General features: G+C 36.5%; 1 protein-coding gene across 3 annotated transcripts in view; it reads right to left on the bottom strand.

The window, feature by feature from the left end:
* The window catches only part of STXBP5L (syntaxin binding protein 5L), a 372,896-nt gene that overhangs the window by 223,000 nt on the left and 134,370 nt on the right, over window positions 1–15,526 (bottom strand). The window lies entirely within an intron of this gene.

Raw genomic sequence — 15,526 nt, 5'->3', positions numbered from 1 at the left:
ATGTACAAATGTGCTTTACACAATTGATGTATATGTATGGATTGTGATAAGAGTTGTATGAGCCCCTAACAAAAATATCTTTTTAAAAAAGATTCAGTCGTAGTGATGATTTTTAATATTATATGATGCTGATTTATTATTTTAAGTTTAAACTATCACTAATTAAAAGAAAACAAAAGGCAATACCACAGAGCCAATTCTCACTAATAGTGACTTTATATAGGCAGTAAATGTTTATAGGAACGGACAATCTCATCTTTCTCCCAGGAGTTGCTCCTGGATTCGAACTGCTGACCTTGTAGTTAGCAGGACAGCAAATAATACACTATGCCATCCATGTTTCTTAGTGAAAAGCAAGAAAAATAAAAAATAGGTCAAATAGTATCACTAAAGTCAAAATTTCTCATGGATTTGTTCATAAAGATGCTTTTCTTGAAATATAGTAGTAGTCATCACCTAATGCAAATTCTTACATATAATACATAAAGATGCTTTCAGTAACTCCCTAAAAACAATGTACAAACAGAAGATGGGGGTGATGATAATTATTCATGCTGCTGAGGCCTTATTACTTACCTCATCATTTTCTAATAGGATACAAAATAAACTGGCTAGTAATTTAAATAAATGTATAGCATTTCAAATATCAGATAAAAAATGTTATCACATACACTTATATTTAAATATTTGATGGTTCAAACAAGGAAAATATATTTTTGAATGATTTGACAAATTTTTTGAGCTTTTTAAATTAAAATAACTTAAATTAAGGGACATATATAACTTGGTAAGTGAGAAAATGTCCAAATTAAATATATGTTTAGTTAACATCCTGCAAGTGTCTGTATAAAATAATATTTGATAAGCATTATTAAATACCAAAGAATCGATACTATGTTCCCTAATATTGGGACAATAAAAGTAACATATATTTAAAAATTAACTTTAGAAGCTAAAAAACATTATTCTAAAATAATTAATAGTCACAGATGAAATAATGTAATGTATAAAATAAATGCCAAACAAAAATGTTTAATATTGAAAGTTATAGGATACAGATGAATCTTAATCAGGAGGGAAATTAATAAGTTTTATAGAAACATATGAGAAGAAGAAAAATGTAAAAATTACTCGAAGGCCTAAGCATTTGACTTTACCTAGTCAGAAAAAATAAATAAACCTTCGGAAACAGAAGAAAAAATAAATCATTTTATCTAAGATCAAAATATATATATCAAAAGTATACTTTTATATATTTTAAGAATCTGAGTTCTCCACACATAGCATACATATATGACTGATGTTATAAGAGATCTCTTCATTCTCTTTTTGAAGAAGGTATTATTTCTACACTTGGATTTTAGTATGCTACCTCCTAAATTTTTTAGTTTTTATTTACTTAGTTTTCTTGGGTAGTTTAGGTATTTTATCATCTAAAATAGCAATGGTTTTACTTCTCATGTAAGGTCAGCAATTCAAACCCATCAGCCACTTGCAGTGGAAGGACAAGGCTTGCTTTCTGCTCCTCTTCATAAAGAGTTATAGTCTCAGAAACTCACAGGAGCAGTTTTAACCTGTCCTGTAGGGTTGTGTTAAGTTGGTATTGACTGGATAGCAGTGAGTTTGCTTTAGTTTGGAATTTATTTTATTGGCTGAAACATCAAAAAGTGTTAAAAAAAAAAAAAAAGAGTGGAATCTTCCGGAATTTGCTGAGATATGCTCTTTGGTTTAGCAAGTGGAAATTTTATATGTAAGCTTGAAAATCAAGTTTAATCTACAAGTATTAGGTATAATGTACGATAGCTCACAAAACCAAACTCACTGCCATCAAATCAATTCTGACTCATAGTGACACTATAAGACAGGGAGAACTGCCCTTGTGAGTTTTAACTCTTTAACTCATCTTTCTCCCATGATTCTGCTGGCTGGTGGTTTCAAACGGCTGACTGCAGTTAGCAGACCAATGTGTAACCACTCCATCACCAGGGATCCATTATACTATACTCACTATTATGGTGTCAATGCCGACTCACAGCTATCCACTGATCATACTGGCTCTGTGGGATTTTTAAAGCTATAACTCTTTTTTAAAAATTAAATACTTATATTGGGGGCTCTCACATCTCCCATCAAAATCCACACATTCATCCATTGTGTCAATCACACTTGTACACATGCTGCCATCATCATTTTCTTTTTTTTCCCCAGCTTATACACATTTGTATAATGCTTTTCATAAATGTTTAAATCAAATGCAAGAAAATGCTGAGTTAAAACATTTCACTCTTTCAAAGGTCAATAGTCCTTCTCTCCCGTCCCCCCCACCCCTTAAACTGGGCACAAGCTTTTCAACTCTCAAGGCCCAGTCAGAATATGCAAGGGGATACCCCGCCCCCCCCACCAAAATTTTTTCCCAAATCTGTATTTCTTTACAAAACCACCTTATCACCTTCAAAGTACTCTCCATTACTTAATACATTTGTCAAATCTGGCCATCATCATTTTCAAAGCATTTTCTTCCCACCTGAGCCCCTCATATCAGCTCCCCATTTCTTCCCCCCCCCCCTTCTACGCCCGCCCTCCCCCACGGACCCCAGATAAGTCATAGATTATTATTTCCATACTTCATATTGCCCCACCACATTTCCACAGTTCGTTCCCCTGGGAGGGGGTTATAGATTTATCCTTGTGATTGATCACCAGACTACAACTCTTTATAGGCGTTTCCCCCAGGTGGTTTCCAACTGCTGACTGCAGTTAGCAACCCATTGTGTAACCACTACACCACCCGAGCTCCTCGTAAAGTACTATAATCTTAGTCAATTAATTTAGTTTTCACTCTTTTTTGTTTGATTGTTCCATCAGTGACTGAGTTAAAACATTCAATGCTATTTGTGGATTTGAGTATTTTTTCTTTTATGATGAGGTCAAAATTTTTCTTTTAACATAGGAACCTAAGTCAAAGAGTATTGCTGGAAAATAGCAGAAACCTTTAATAATAAAAATATCAAAATATGAAGCTATTTTTACATGTCTTATATCTAAGTATATATACTTCTGAAGGCAATGTTTCCATCTCTCTAACCTTGCTCTGAAGAATTCTGCACCTTTTGATTAAAACCACTTCAAAACAGCAGTTTTGGTATCCACAAGCGATTCACATTATGTTCCTTTTAAATGCTCTTTTAGTGCAGGGGCAATACCAGCACTGTAAGGTGAGTGAAGTAAGGTTTCCCAACAAAATTCTGGAAGGACAACCCTTACAACTTTTGAAGACTGAGCAGGTAGATGCATTGTCATGATGGAAAACAGAAATTCATCATCAAGATGACCCTGGCCTTTTCTCACAAATACAATTTTCTTAAAACTTCTTCCTACTAGATCCTCATGATCATGCAAATTTCCCTTCGGAAAATTTCCCTTTTGGAAACTCAAAACCCAGTTGGCATACCTTCTGAGCTGACCTATCTGTGTTGAGTTTAACTGGCCCAGCAGATATCATTGGAATTCCCTTTTTTTAAATGTACACTAAGTGATTGAGGAGGCCTGGCAGCATAGTGGGTGCTGCTAACCACAAGGTCAGCAGTTTACCACCACCAGGCACTCCACATGAGAAAGATAAGCCTTCCTACTTCTGTAATGTGTTAGTCTCAGAAACCTACTGGCTGGTTCTACCCTGTCCTATAGCAGGGCCACTATGAATTGGAATTGACTCTGTGGCAGTGAGCTTGGCTTTTTAAGGTGTCTAAGATTAAGTGGATAAGTATGAGGCAAACTGACCAAAGTGACTCCATTTTGTTGATTGCTGAATGACCTGTTTCCTTCCCTCTCCCATATCAGAAAGTCCCACTGGGGACTGATTTCAAAATGTACTCATGTGTACCCGGAATTAGAACATGGTAATTAATCTTGTTATTCTTAATATTGTTCCTTTTGATGTTATAACCAAGATGTTATAATCAATCCTGTACCCTTAATGCTAACTAACTCTAAAGAACGTTAACATTAACTTTTCTTTCTGCTTCTGTACTACTGCACTTGATCTTAGCCAAAAGGCCGAGAAGTGATTACTTTCTGCTTTTGTTATACTTGTTCTATAGGAAATTCCCTGAGAAATGATAAATTACTTTTTGCCTTTATAAAGTCACTGAGACTTTCACTGGTGACTACTGTGAAAAGAACAGCACAGCTTTTAGATTCTAGCAATCCGGTTATAACTGAATAAAGATGCTTCTAAGTTATCAAGACATTATAGCGGCTATTATTTATTTGAGATAATTTGTCTATAGTCATCTGATCACAGACACATGTTTCAACACAGTTTGTTTGGAATAATCCTGTGCACATATGAACTCAAACGTTAGCAGCAATGCTTTTTTATTTACCCTCATATTTTGGTCTTGTCATAAACACATGTAGGAAAAATCTGGTTCTGTGATGTGCAAGTTTCAGTTTCATGGTACCACACAAAGCAATCACAGACTGTACACCATATTTTATGAGAAGAATGCTATAGGATAATTTAATCTCCTACTGAATTGACACATTTTTCCATTACAAAATGTTCTTCTTCATCCTTGGGAATAATTCTAGCCTTAAAGTTTACCTCTCTTGTAGTGGTATAACACCAGTTTTCTTAGGTTGGATTTAAAATGTTATATATTTTTCTTGTAGATCCAACTTTTCTAAATCCTTATGTTTAAAGCACGTTTCTTGTAACAACTTTTTTTACACAGTATGCAAATGGCTGTCCTTTAATAAATCTATTTAATCTATAAATAGCTAATTGTATAGCTAATCTACTGTTGATAAATTTTAGAACAAATCTACCTATTTATATTTGTCCTATTCCTTTATTGTTCCATTTCTCTCTCCTTTTTTCTTCCAAGTTGGTCTTTTATTGTTCCACTTTTCTCTCTATTAACTTATCCATTATATTTATACATTGAGTATTCTTTATTTGTCCCATTTAAGATTATAAAAGGTTCAATGGAGTGTCAAAGTCTAATGTAAATAAGCACATCTGCTTTTATGTAGAAAATGCCAGGATCTTGGGTCTTCAATTCAGTGAAGCTAATCCCAATTGTGAAGAGTTGAAGAATTTATTAATAAAGATCACGGGCTGCAGCTTTTAGTATGGAATACAATTCAATGTAGGGATAATAAAATCAAAACTGAACCAATAGATAATATCATGATAAATAGAGGAAAGATTGGAGTTGTCAAGGATTTCATTTTGCTTGGATCCAAAATCAATGCTCATGGAAGTAGCAGTCAAGAATTCAAATAATGAATTGGGAAAATCTGCTTCAAAAGACTTCTTTAAATTGTTGAAGAGCAAGGATGTCACTTTGAAGATTAAGGTAGGCCTGAGGTAAGCCAAGGTATTTTTGAGATATGTGAAAGCTGAACAATGAATAAGAAGACCACAGAAGAATTTATGCATTTGGATTATATTCTTGGTGTTTATTATTGAAAGTACCATGTGCTCTCCAAAAAACCCATCTGCCTTGGAAGAAGTATTGCCAAAATGGTACTTAGATGCAAGAGCAGCAAGACTTTTTTTCACATACTTATTATCAGGAAAGATCAGTTCCTAGAAAAGAACATCATACTTGGTAAAGTACAAAGGCAGTGAAAAAAAGAAGGCCCTTGATAAGTCAATTGACACTGTAACTGCTAAAAACAGGCTCAAACAATTATAAGGATGGCTGGAACTGGGCAGTATTTTGTTCTATTATACATTGGTCGCTATCAGTCAGAACTAACTTGATGGCATCTAACAACAATTCCACCTTTTTAATTTATTTTTTCCTTGTATTTTAATTCTGGAGATATTTAATCCCAGAAGTTTTTTGTTTGTTTAGATGTAAAATTTCCTTGAGATTTACCCATATTTTGCTGCTCTTCTTTCATTCCTTTTTTCCTTAATAAAAGTTTTGCTTGCTGAAAATTATTTTATGGTATTTTTGAAGGGTATAGAATTCTGTGTAGGGAGTTATATATTTTTTTCGAACATTTTAACAATATTACTCTATTTTCCATTGTTAAGTGCCAGTGAATCAGCCCTGACTCATAATGACCATATGCACAATGGAACGAAATACTTCCTGGTCCTGGGCCATCCTCACAATTGTGGCTTTTTGAGTTGATTATTGCAGCCACTATATTAATCATCTCATTGAAGTTGCAGTACAGTGATTATTTAATGTAGCTCTTGTAGCCATAGTCTCTGTAACTTCCGCAAACAGACTTTACTAATGGGTGTGGGTTAACGAAAGTGAAGACATAATTGGATTCCTTTGGGAGTGATTGTTAACGGAGTTCATAGTAATTGCCATCCTGCTGGGTATAAAAAGATATATCTTAGAAACAGAGAAGGGGAATCTCACTACTGTTAGGTATTAGAACAGGAACTAGGGGTTGTCCCTCTACAAATTGAAAGGCTAGAGGGCATACACAAATTCAGGCCTTTGAGACAGGAAGCCAGTACACTTGGGACGGCCCCAATATAGGCCAGGTGGACTTAATTCAGCCAATGGGTTCAACCAATACTGTCGACCACGCCTCCCAGCCGCAGGCCCCAAAAAGCCTGAATCGAGAGACCACCCTCTCTTTTCCAGGGACTCCTCCAAGGTCGCCTGCCGCCTGGCAGCAGTCTCTCTCTGGCTTCAGACACCACGTGGGTATGCAGTGCCATGAGGGTGCCTGTGTTCAGTTTACTGTAACACCTGAAACTGCTTTTGTCCTTTATAAAAAGCCCACTTGGATCACAAACTAGGCTTCGGCATGAATTCTTTCTTGTGCAAAGCCCAAGGACCAAGGAATTTTCCACCTGAGAAAGCTAACACTACCAGCAAGAATAAAAAACAAGGAATTGAACATGTCCTTGAGATTCCTGCACACTGAGCTTTCCTGATCCAGGAGACGGCTTTATACCAGAGGAGTGACAGGAGAAGTAGCAGTTGAACCAGGAGCCATAGTAGTGGAATTCCCAGAAAACGTAAAGCTGAGTGCTTCCAGGCAGGAAGCTGACTTGTGAAGCGGGATACTTTTGGGTACTTAAACAGGGGTGCTGGGATTGTTGACCCATGGAATGGAACTGGTCTTGGGTTGAGGATTATACAGAGTGCCCTTTGGGCATTTATTAGTAGCCCTAAAAGCTCTGTAACATTGCTCAAACAGGGCAGAGACCAGCTCAAGAGGCCGAGAGCCAGAGAGAGGCCTGCCTGCTGGAAAAGCAGAGATTATCTTTATTGAACAAGCAATTCTTGCCTGATTTGTAACTGTTATGTTCCCTAATAAACCCTTTAATCAAGAAAATTGTGAGTTTTGCTCCATTGCAATGAATTATCAGATCTACCTACTGAAACAGAGTGCTTTGGGAGGGATAGACAGTTGGTGTCAGAATAAAGGGATGGAGGTTGAAGGCATATTTGATCTCTGCTTTGTGGCAATCAGCCTTGAGAGCAGGAGGAAGTCCGATGTGGCCTCCATGGTGTTTTGTTTGTTACCCCCGCCCTCCCCCAAAGGTTGTCATCTTTTTTGTTGACTCTCTACCAATTAGCCTGATGATATGTTCAAAGTACCTAAGATCAACTCTTGCCATTCTCGATTCTAAGGAGCATCTGACTATACTTCTACAAGCCAGACTGATTGTTCTTCTGGCAGTCCATGGCATTTTCAACATTCTTCATCTGCACCATATTTCAAAGGCATTGATTCTTCTTTGGCCTTTTTTATTCAACGTCTAACTTTCACATACATATGAGGTTATTGGAAATACCATGGTTTGGGTCAAGTGCACCTTTGTTTTTGTCTCCAAGTGACATCATTGCTCTTTCATGTTTTAGAGAGCTCTTTTGTAGCAGATTTGCTAATGAAATACATCATTTGATTTCTTGACTGTTACTTTCCATGAGCGGTGATTATGAATCTGAGGAAAATGATAAAATTGTTCACAACTTCAATATTTTCTAGATCCATAATGATGTTCTCTTTTGGTCCAGTTTTGGGGCTTTTTGTTTTCTTTATTTTGAGGCATAGCCCACATCAAAGGCTGCAGTCTTTGATCTTTATTACTAAGTGCTTTCCGTCCTCTTTCTGTCAGTAAGCAAGGTTGTGTCATCTGCATATTACAGGTTGTAAAGGAGGCTTCCTCAAATTTTGATGCTATGTTCTTCACATAGTTCAGCTTTCTGTTGAGATGTAACTTATTAGTCTTATGATTTCTGCTTTTGATACTCTTTTTAAGATTTTTCTATTTGACTAGATTTGCCTGGGTGAAGTTTAATTTTTATTGTTCTTGTTTGAAATGTGTTGTGAATTTTCAATTTATGATATCTTTAATTTGTTTTGGGAGATTGACATCCATTGTTTTTTTCCTAAATATTCTCCTCACCCATTTGTAACATCTCCTTTGAGGACAATTACACATACATTACACCTTTGCATTATGTCCCAAATGCTCGATTTTTTTTGTCTTCATATGCCTAAGAAAGGTGACCTAGGAGTGTAGTGGTTACGTGTTGGGCTGCAATCTTCAAGGTCAGCGATTTGAAATCATTGAAATGACCACCTGCTCCATAAAAGAAAGACGGGGCTTACCATAAAGAGTTACATTTCTTAGAAATTCACAAGGGCAGTTCTACCTATCCTGGAGGGTCTCTATGAGTCTCATTGACTAAATGGCAATAAGTTTGTGTTTAAGAGGCTATCGGCTCCTATAAGGATTTACTCATAATTCCTATGTAGGTTTCAATGAGTCAGAATCAACTCATTGACAGTGGGTTTGGATTTGGTTTTGGGTTATGCCTAAATCTAGTTGTTTTATCGCTATTCTGCATAACTAATTCTCTTTTCAGATATTTATACACAGATTTTTTATCATTCTGGAATTTTTATTCTATTCTCTGTTATATTTTCCCACTCTGCTAAATCCTTCATCGTTTACTTTATTAAACACTTTAGTCACAATTATTTTAAAACCCATATTTGATAGTTACTATATTAATCTCCTGTTGGTGTCTTTTCTGTTTGGTTCATTAGTCTCTGGTCAGTTCTGATTTTTGTATACACCATGTTATTTTTAATCCAAGTATGGGGGGTTATGCATAGGGGAAAATGTAGGGATAATCAAAGGGTCTGGATGATATTTTCTTTTTACCAAAAAGATTTACCCTTATTTTTTATACATGCAGTTAGGCTAAGGCAGAGTAACATAAACTCCAAAGGGATTGAAATAATGTTCGGACCAAGATGGTCAGAGCACAACTGATAGGGCATGAGTCATGGGACCCCTCCAGTAACATCTATCTAGAACTCATGTTCATCTCATGTACTTTGGACATGTCAGGAGTAATCAGGCCCTGGAGAAAGGACTTCATGCTTGGTAAAGTAATGGGGCAGTGAAAAAATAGAAAAATTTTGACAAGGTGGATGGATACAGTGGTTGCATGGAATGGCTCAAACATAAGACCAATTGTGAGAATGTTAGAATGGCATAGGACTGGGCAGTGTTTCATTCTGTTGTACACAGGGTCGCAATGAGTTGGAACGGACTCAAAAGCACCCAACAACTACTTCCAGGGTTTCCTCAGGGCCACTTGTTCTCTTTTTAATCAATGTGCTAAGATCTGTGAACTGACTTATCTGGAAACCTGATAAAGTACTGTTATTTTCCATTAGTAGGTGGATGTCAAGAGTTAAATTGCTCTTGATATTCTTCCTGATTATGCAAATTAAATATCATCCAGGCAGCTACACGCTTACTTTTGTTCCCTGAAGCACGGCAATGTATTACCATAGATTCTTACATTGCCACTCCAGCCTTACTGCTTGATATAGTAATTAATGTTCACATTGCCAGATGGTTAAATATAGCCAACTAGCCTTACCAGTCCATGATATTTAATCTCCATTGGTATTATTAAGGCTGGTTCTATGCTATCATCTCCAATTTTGAATGCAGGCCTGAAAAGGGACAGCCAGTACCAAGCTTCTCAAATATGCTAATACTTGCCTTTACATAGCATTCCATATTAAGTTAATTGAAAAGTCTCCTGGGGAACACAGTCAAGAGGTGAGTTGCCAGGACAAATCCAATATATCCATTGTAACATTTCCATCTCTCTGAGTCTTCTGATCCCTTAGCTAATTAAAAAAAAAAAAGCCCTGGCTTCTATACTGTAATTATTATATAACTATGGAGTCCAGGCATCAATGAGTCATCCAGAAAATTATTAGAACAGGTCCCAGGTATCCTTGACAAACCATTAAATCCCAAAACATATGGGATGTCACCCATGTAAATGAATTCTCCTTTATATAGTCTCCCAAATTCTAACCCTTATTTAAAAAAAAAATCCTTCTATTTACTTGGTGTGTAGTCTATTTCTTCTGAAGCAGGGCTTATATAGTTGACCCTTGAACTATATAAGGCCAACTTAAAAGCGAATCCTTTGTCTCACTATTGCAGTGAGCTTTTTTGCTACTGCTTGTGAACTGCTCATGAACATTTAGAGATCATTAGTGTTATACAATGAAAGAAGGACTCTTGTTGGTCAGGTAGTACAACATTCTTAAGCTTATCCACACAGATTTATCCATTGGAGGTGTCAGCATCACATGCTTTCCTGATCAGGACTCTAAATTAAACAAATGAGAAGTATAAAAACTCTATATAGTCTCCTTTTAACCAGATCCTGAGCCTATTTTTACAACACTCTATCTAAAGATGCAGGAGGCAAGAATTCTTTTAAGCTATATTATAGGGCCTCTGATATGGCTTAAGTTAGCAATGAACTGTTTTGAGCTGATTATGTCATTTTCACCCTCCTGGTGACATACTGGGTTATGTGTTGGGCTGCTAACCATAAGGTTAGCAGTTCGAAACCACTAGCCAATCAGCAGGGGAACATGAGGTTTTCTACTCCCATAAAGAGTTACACGGGGCAGTTCTACCCTGTTCATGAATCAGAATTTACTTGATGGGCAATGAGTTTGAACTTGGCTATGGATGATAATGAAAGCCCCAAATATATTTGCAGTCTCCACTTGGAGTAAGTCTCCATTAAATTCCTTCTGATTCTTTTTTTTTTTTTTTAATCATTTTATCAGGGGCTCATACAACTCTTATCACAATCCATACATACATCAATTGTGTAAAGTGCATTTGTACATTCATTGCCCTCATCATTCTCAAAACATTTCCTCTCCACATTAGGTCCTCATTTTTCCCCTCCCTCCCCCCTCCCCCCTCCCTCATGAGCCCTTGATAAAATTTATAAATTGTTATTTTGTCATATCTTTCTCTGTCTGACATCTCCCTTCACCCACTTTTCTGTTGTCCGTCCCCCAGGGAGGAGGTCACATATAGTTCCTTGTAATCGGTTCCCTCTTTCCTACCCACTCTCCCTTTACCCTCCCAGTATTGCCACTCACACCACTGGTCCTATAGGGCTCATCCGCCCTGGATTCCCTGTATTTCCAGTTCCTATCTGTACCAGTGTACATCCTCTGGTCTAGCCAGACTTGCAAGATAGAATTCGTGTCATGATAGTGGGAGCGGGGAGGAAACATTAAGGAACTAGAGGAAAGTTGTATTTTTAACTAGAAATTAGAACAATTTTGCCCTCAGGCAGAGTGCACTGGAAAGTGGATTACCTCTCCACCTCTCCACCCGTAGGAAGGGCAGTCTCCATTAGGGATTTACCTGAATGTGTCCTTGATAGATAGTGCTGGGGGTTGTAGTCTTTCCCTACCTTGGGAGAAAGGTCCTAACCCAATATTGTAAGTGCTTCTATGTAATGTAATATCCATGTCCCAATCATGGTTCTGTTCCTGCTTGTGTAGTCCCACCTGTAACTATGTGTATCTACCACCAATCAAAAATCTGTGACGTTTTCATTTGTTAAATGCCTTATTTAGCTAGCATCCTGACTGAATCCTCAGTAGCCATTTTGGCCCCATTCTAGTGGTTTCCCTCAACTGGATAATGTGTCTTTATCTACATTTTATCTTTATCCTATTTAAGACTTAAAAATATTCTCCTTAAAATATATTTGCAATTGGGATCTCTAGTTAAAACAATTTAGCTAGAATAATTATCTCCCCCAAGTGGCCCAGGCTCTCTAAACCTATGACTTTTTATGTTTAAGTAAGGAAGCCCAGTTCACTGCAGTTCAGCCATTACTGAGAATTTGAAATCTTTCTTAGGTGCATGCCTTTTGGAGTTTGCAATGCTAGATGTTGCATGATCGTTACTAGAGCTTCAATTCTGTGCACCCTGGTTTGCAAAATGTTATGAATGGCAATGAAAGCCCCAAATTCACTTACATAGTTTAAAACTCTGTTGAATTATTTATTGATCATTAACCATAGATGTAGATAATCTTGCTATTAGGCCATGTCTTGTAAAGGGGATTACGTCCACCTTTCAGTTTCATGCCTTATTTAAGCAACTGTGTGGTTTTGAATCCTTGGATGTCATTATGACCTCTTACTAAAGGTTTCCCCCATCCAGATGGTGTGTATTTGTGTTGTCTTTATCGTGTTTATGACTTAATAAATATTATCCTTAAATTATATTTGAGATTTCAGGTTTCTTTTGTACCCTAAAACAAACTGAATGCATAAGTTATCCAACAATACCATTAATTGTCATGTAGTAGCAAAATTTTTTGTTAATTCATAAAAAGCTGTAGCCTTATATTGACAGAAGTTCATGTTGCAGCCAGAAGAGGACATGGAATATGGGAACATTGCAGATGGTAGATGAAAATTGGCTGAATAAATACCAAAAAACCCCCAAAACACCAAAAAGGTGTTTATCTGTATTTTATTGACTATGCAAAGGTATTGACTCGATGAATCATAACAAATTATAGGAGACACTATGAAGAGTGGAAATTTCAGGATACTTTGTTGTGCTCATATGGAACCTATGTAGGGATCAAGAGGCCATCATTTGAACAGAACAAGGGGATACATTTTAAAGATGTATGAATCAGAATTGTATCCTTTCACCGTACTCATCTAATCAGCTGAGCAAATAATCTAAGAAGCTGGACTATATGAAGAGGAATACAACATCAGGACTGCAAGAAGACTTGCAAACAATTTACAATATGTAGAGGACAAACCTTGCTAACATAAAGTGAAGACTACTTGAATAACTGATGAAGGTCAAAGATTACAGCCTTTCATATGGATTACACCTAAACATAAAGAAAACATTAGAACTCCTCCACAATCAACATCCACAGATGAGGTAGTCAATAAATCTAAGAATCGATTACACTGGCAAACCTACTGCAAAAGACTTCATTAAAATGTTAAAAAAAGCAAAGTTGACACTTTGGTTACTAAGGTGTAAACCAAAGTGTAAACTGGAAAATGAAAAGGAAAGATCAGAGGGAATTGACATATTTGAGTTAGGGTGTTGGTGAAGAATATTGACTAAACCATGGACTGCCAGAACAAACAAATTCCTCTTAGAAGAGTTATAGCCAGGATGCTCTTTAGAAAAGTTATAATGCCAAGGCTTTGTCTTGCTTATTTTGGGCATGCCATTAGAAAATATCATTGATAGAAGAGAACTTCATGTTTGATAAAGTACAGAAACTAAACCCAAATCCATTGCCATTAAGTTGATGTTTTTAGTCATCCCAATCTTATAGGACAGAGGAGAACTGCTCCACAGTGTCTGAGACTATACATCTTAATGGGATGAGGTATAGGTCTCACTATAGTTTTACCAAATGAGACCCAAGTGTCTAACATAATTTACATAATAGTTTAACATGTCCTAAAATATCTGCTTTAAAAATAAAAAACTCCCAATATATCTAGCATATCATTATTTTACTTGAAGCACTTTTGATGAAGATAAAAGGCTTGAACCTTCAGTATGGGTTACACATAAACATTAAAGTAACAAAAATCCTCACAACTGGACCAATAAAAGCAACATCACAATAAATGAAGAAAATGTGGGAGCTGTCAAGGATTTAATTTTATTTGGATCCACAATCAATGCCATGGAAGCAACAGTCAAGAAATGAGCAATGTTAAGAGTTGTAAGAGCCCCCAATAAAATGATCTTTTAATAAAATAATAATAAATAAATTTTTTAAAAATAAAAGAAATGAGCAATGGATGACATTGGGCAAATCTGCTGTAAAGAACTTCTTATAATGCCAAAAAGCAACGATATTACTTTCAGGACTAAGGTATACCTGACCCAAAACAGAAGTAAAATAAACCCACTGCCATTAAGTCTATCTAATTTAAAATGACCCTATAGAACAGCAAAACTGCTTCTTAGGTTTTCTAAGACATAGGAAGAGCCAGCCTGATCTTTCTTCCAGGGAGTGAATGGTGGGTTTGAATCACCCACCTTGTTGGGTTGCAGTTAGCAACCCAATGTTTAACCTAAGGTGCTACCAGAGCTACATATGACCAACCGATGGAATTTCTATCCTCTCATATGCATGTAAGGAGCCCCAGTGGTATAGTGGTTATGAGTTGGGCTGCTAACTGCAAGGTCAGTAGTTCAAAAGGACAAGTTGCTCCTGGGGAGAAAGACAAGCTTTCTATGTCTGTAAAATTTACCGTCTCAGAAACTTACTGGGGAAGTTCTACCATATTTTATAAGGCTGTTATGAGTTGGAATCAACATGGTAGCTGTAAGTTTAGTGTTTTGAGTTTTCACCTGCATGTAAAATATGGAAAACTGAAGAAGAATTGATGCCTTTGAATTTTGGTTTTGGAGAAGAACATTGACTACATCATAGGCTGCCAGAAGAAAGAACCAAGCTGCCTTAGAAATACAGCCAGAATATTCCTTAGAGCAGTGGTTCTCAACCTTCTTAATGCCACGACCCTTTAATGCAGTTCCTCATGTTGTGGTGACCCCCAACCATAAAATTATTTTCACTGCTACTTCATAACTGTAATTTTGCTACCATTAGAATTGGGTGACCTCTGTGAAAGGGTCATTTGACCCCTAAAGGGGTCTTGACCCACAGGTTGAAAACCGCTGCCTTAGAGTGAAGATAGCAAGACTTTGTTTTATGTACTTAGGACAAGTAATTAAGTGGGATCAGATCCTGGAAAGTAGAGAGCCAATGAAAAAGAAGATCTTCAACAAGATTTATTGGCATAACAATGGACTCAAACATGATAATAACTTTAAGGATAAAGTGGTACTGGTCAAAATTTCATTCTGATGTACAGAGGGCCACTATAATATGGAACTGGTACTTCACAATAACTACTACTACTTTCATATCCCTGTATTTATTTTTGAGAAATGTCTTGCCTAATCCTAAGTATTTTCTTTTTCTGATGAATTTCAATATTTATTTGGCTAAATCAGGCTATCCTTTAAAACTAAACAAAAGGACAAACCTATACTAAGTAATATATTCATGTACTTTCTAGCATAGTCAGTAAAAATTATAGCTTAAGAGATATAATAAATGATGCTAGTTAACAAAATTGTTATATTGAAGCATAGAATATT

This window comes from Echinops telfairi, unplaced genomic scaffold, assembly GCF_000313985.2.
Source record: "Echinops telfairi isolate 266 unplaced genomic scaffold, ASM31398v2 ScPeMD7_3509;HRSCAF=4178, whole genome shotgun sequence".
Taxonomy (NCBI): domain Eukaryota; kingdom Metazoa; phylum Chordata; class Mammalia; order Afrosoricida; family Tenrecidae; genus Echinops; species Echinops telfairi.
The sequence above is the reverse complement of the archived record's forward strand: the minus strand, read 5'-3'. Positions and strand labels throughout refer to the sequence as shown.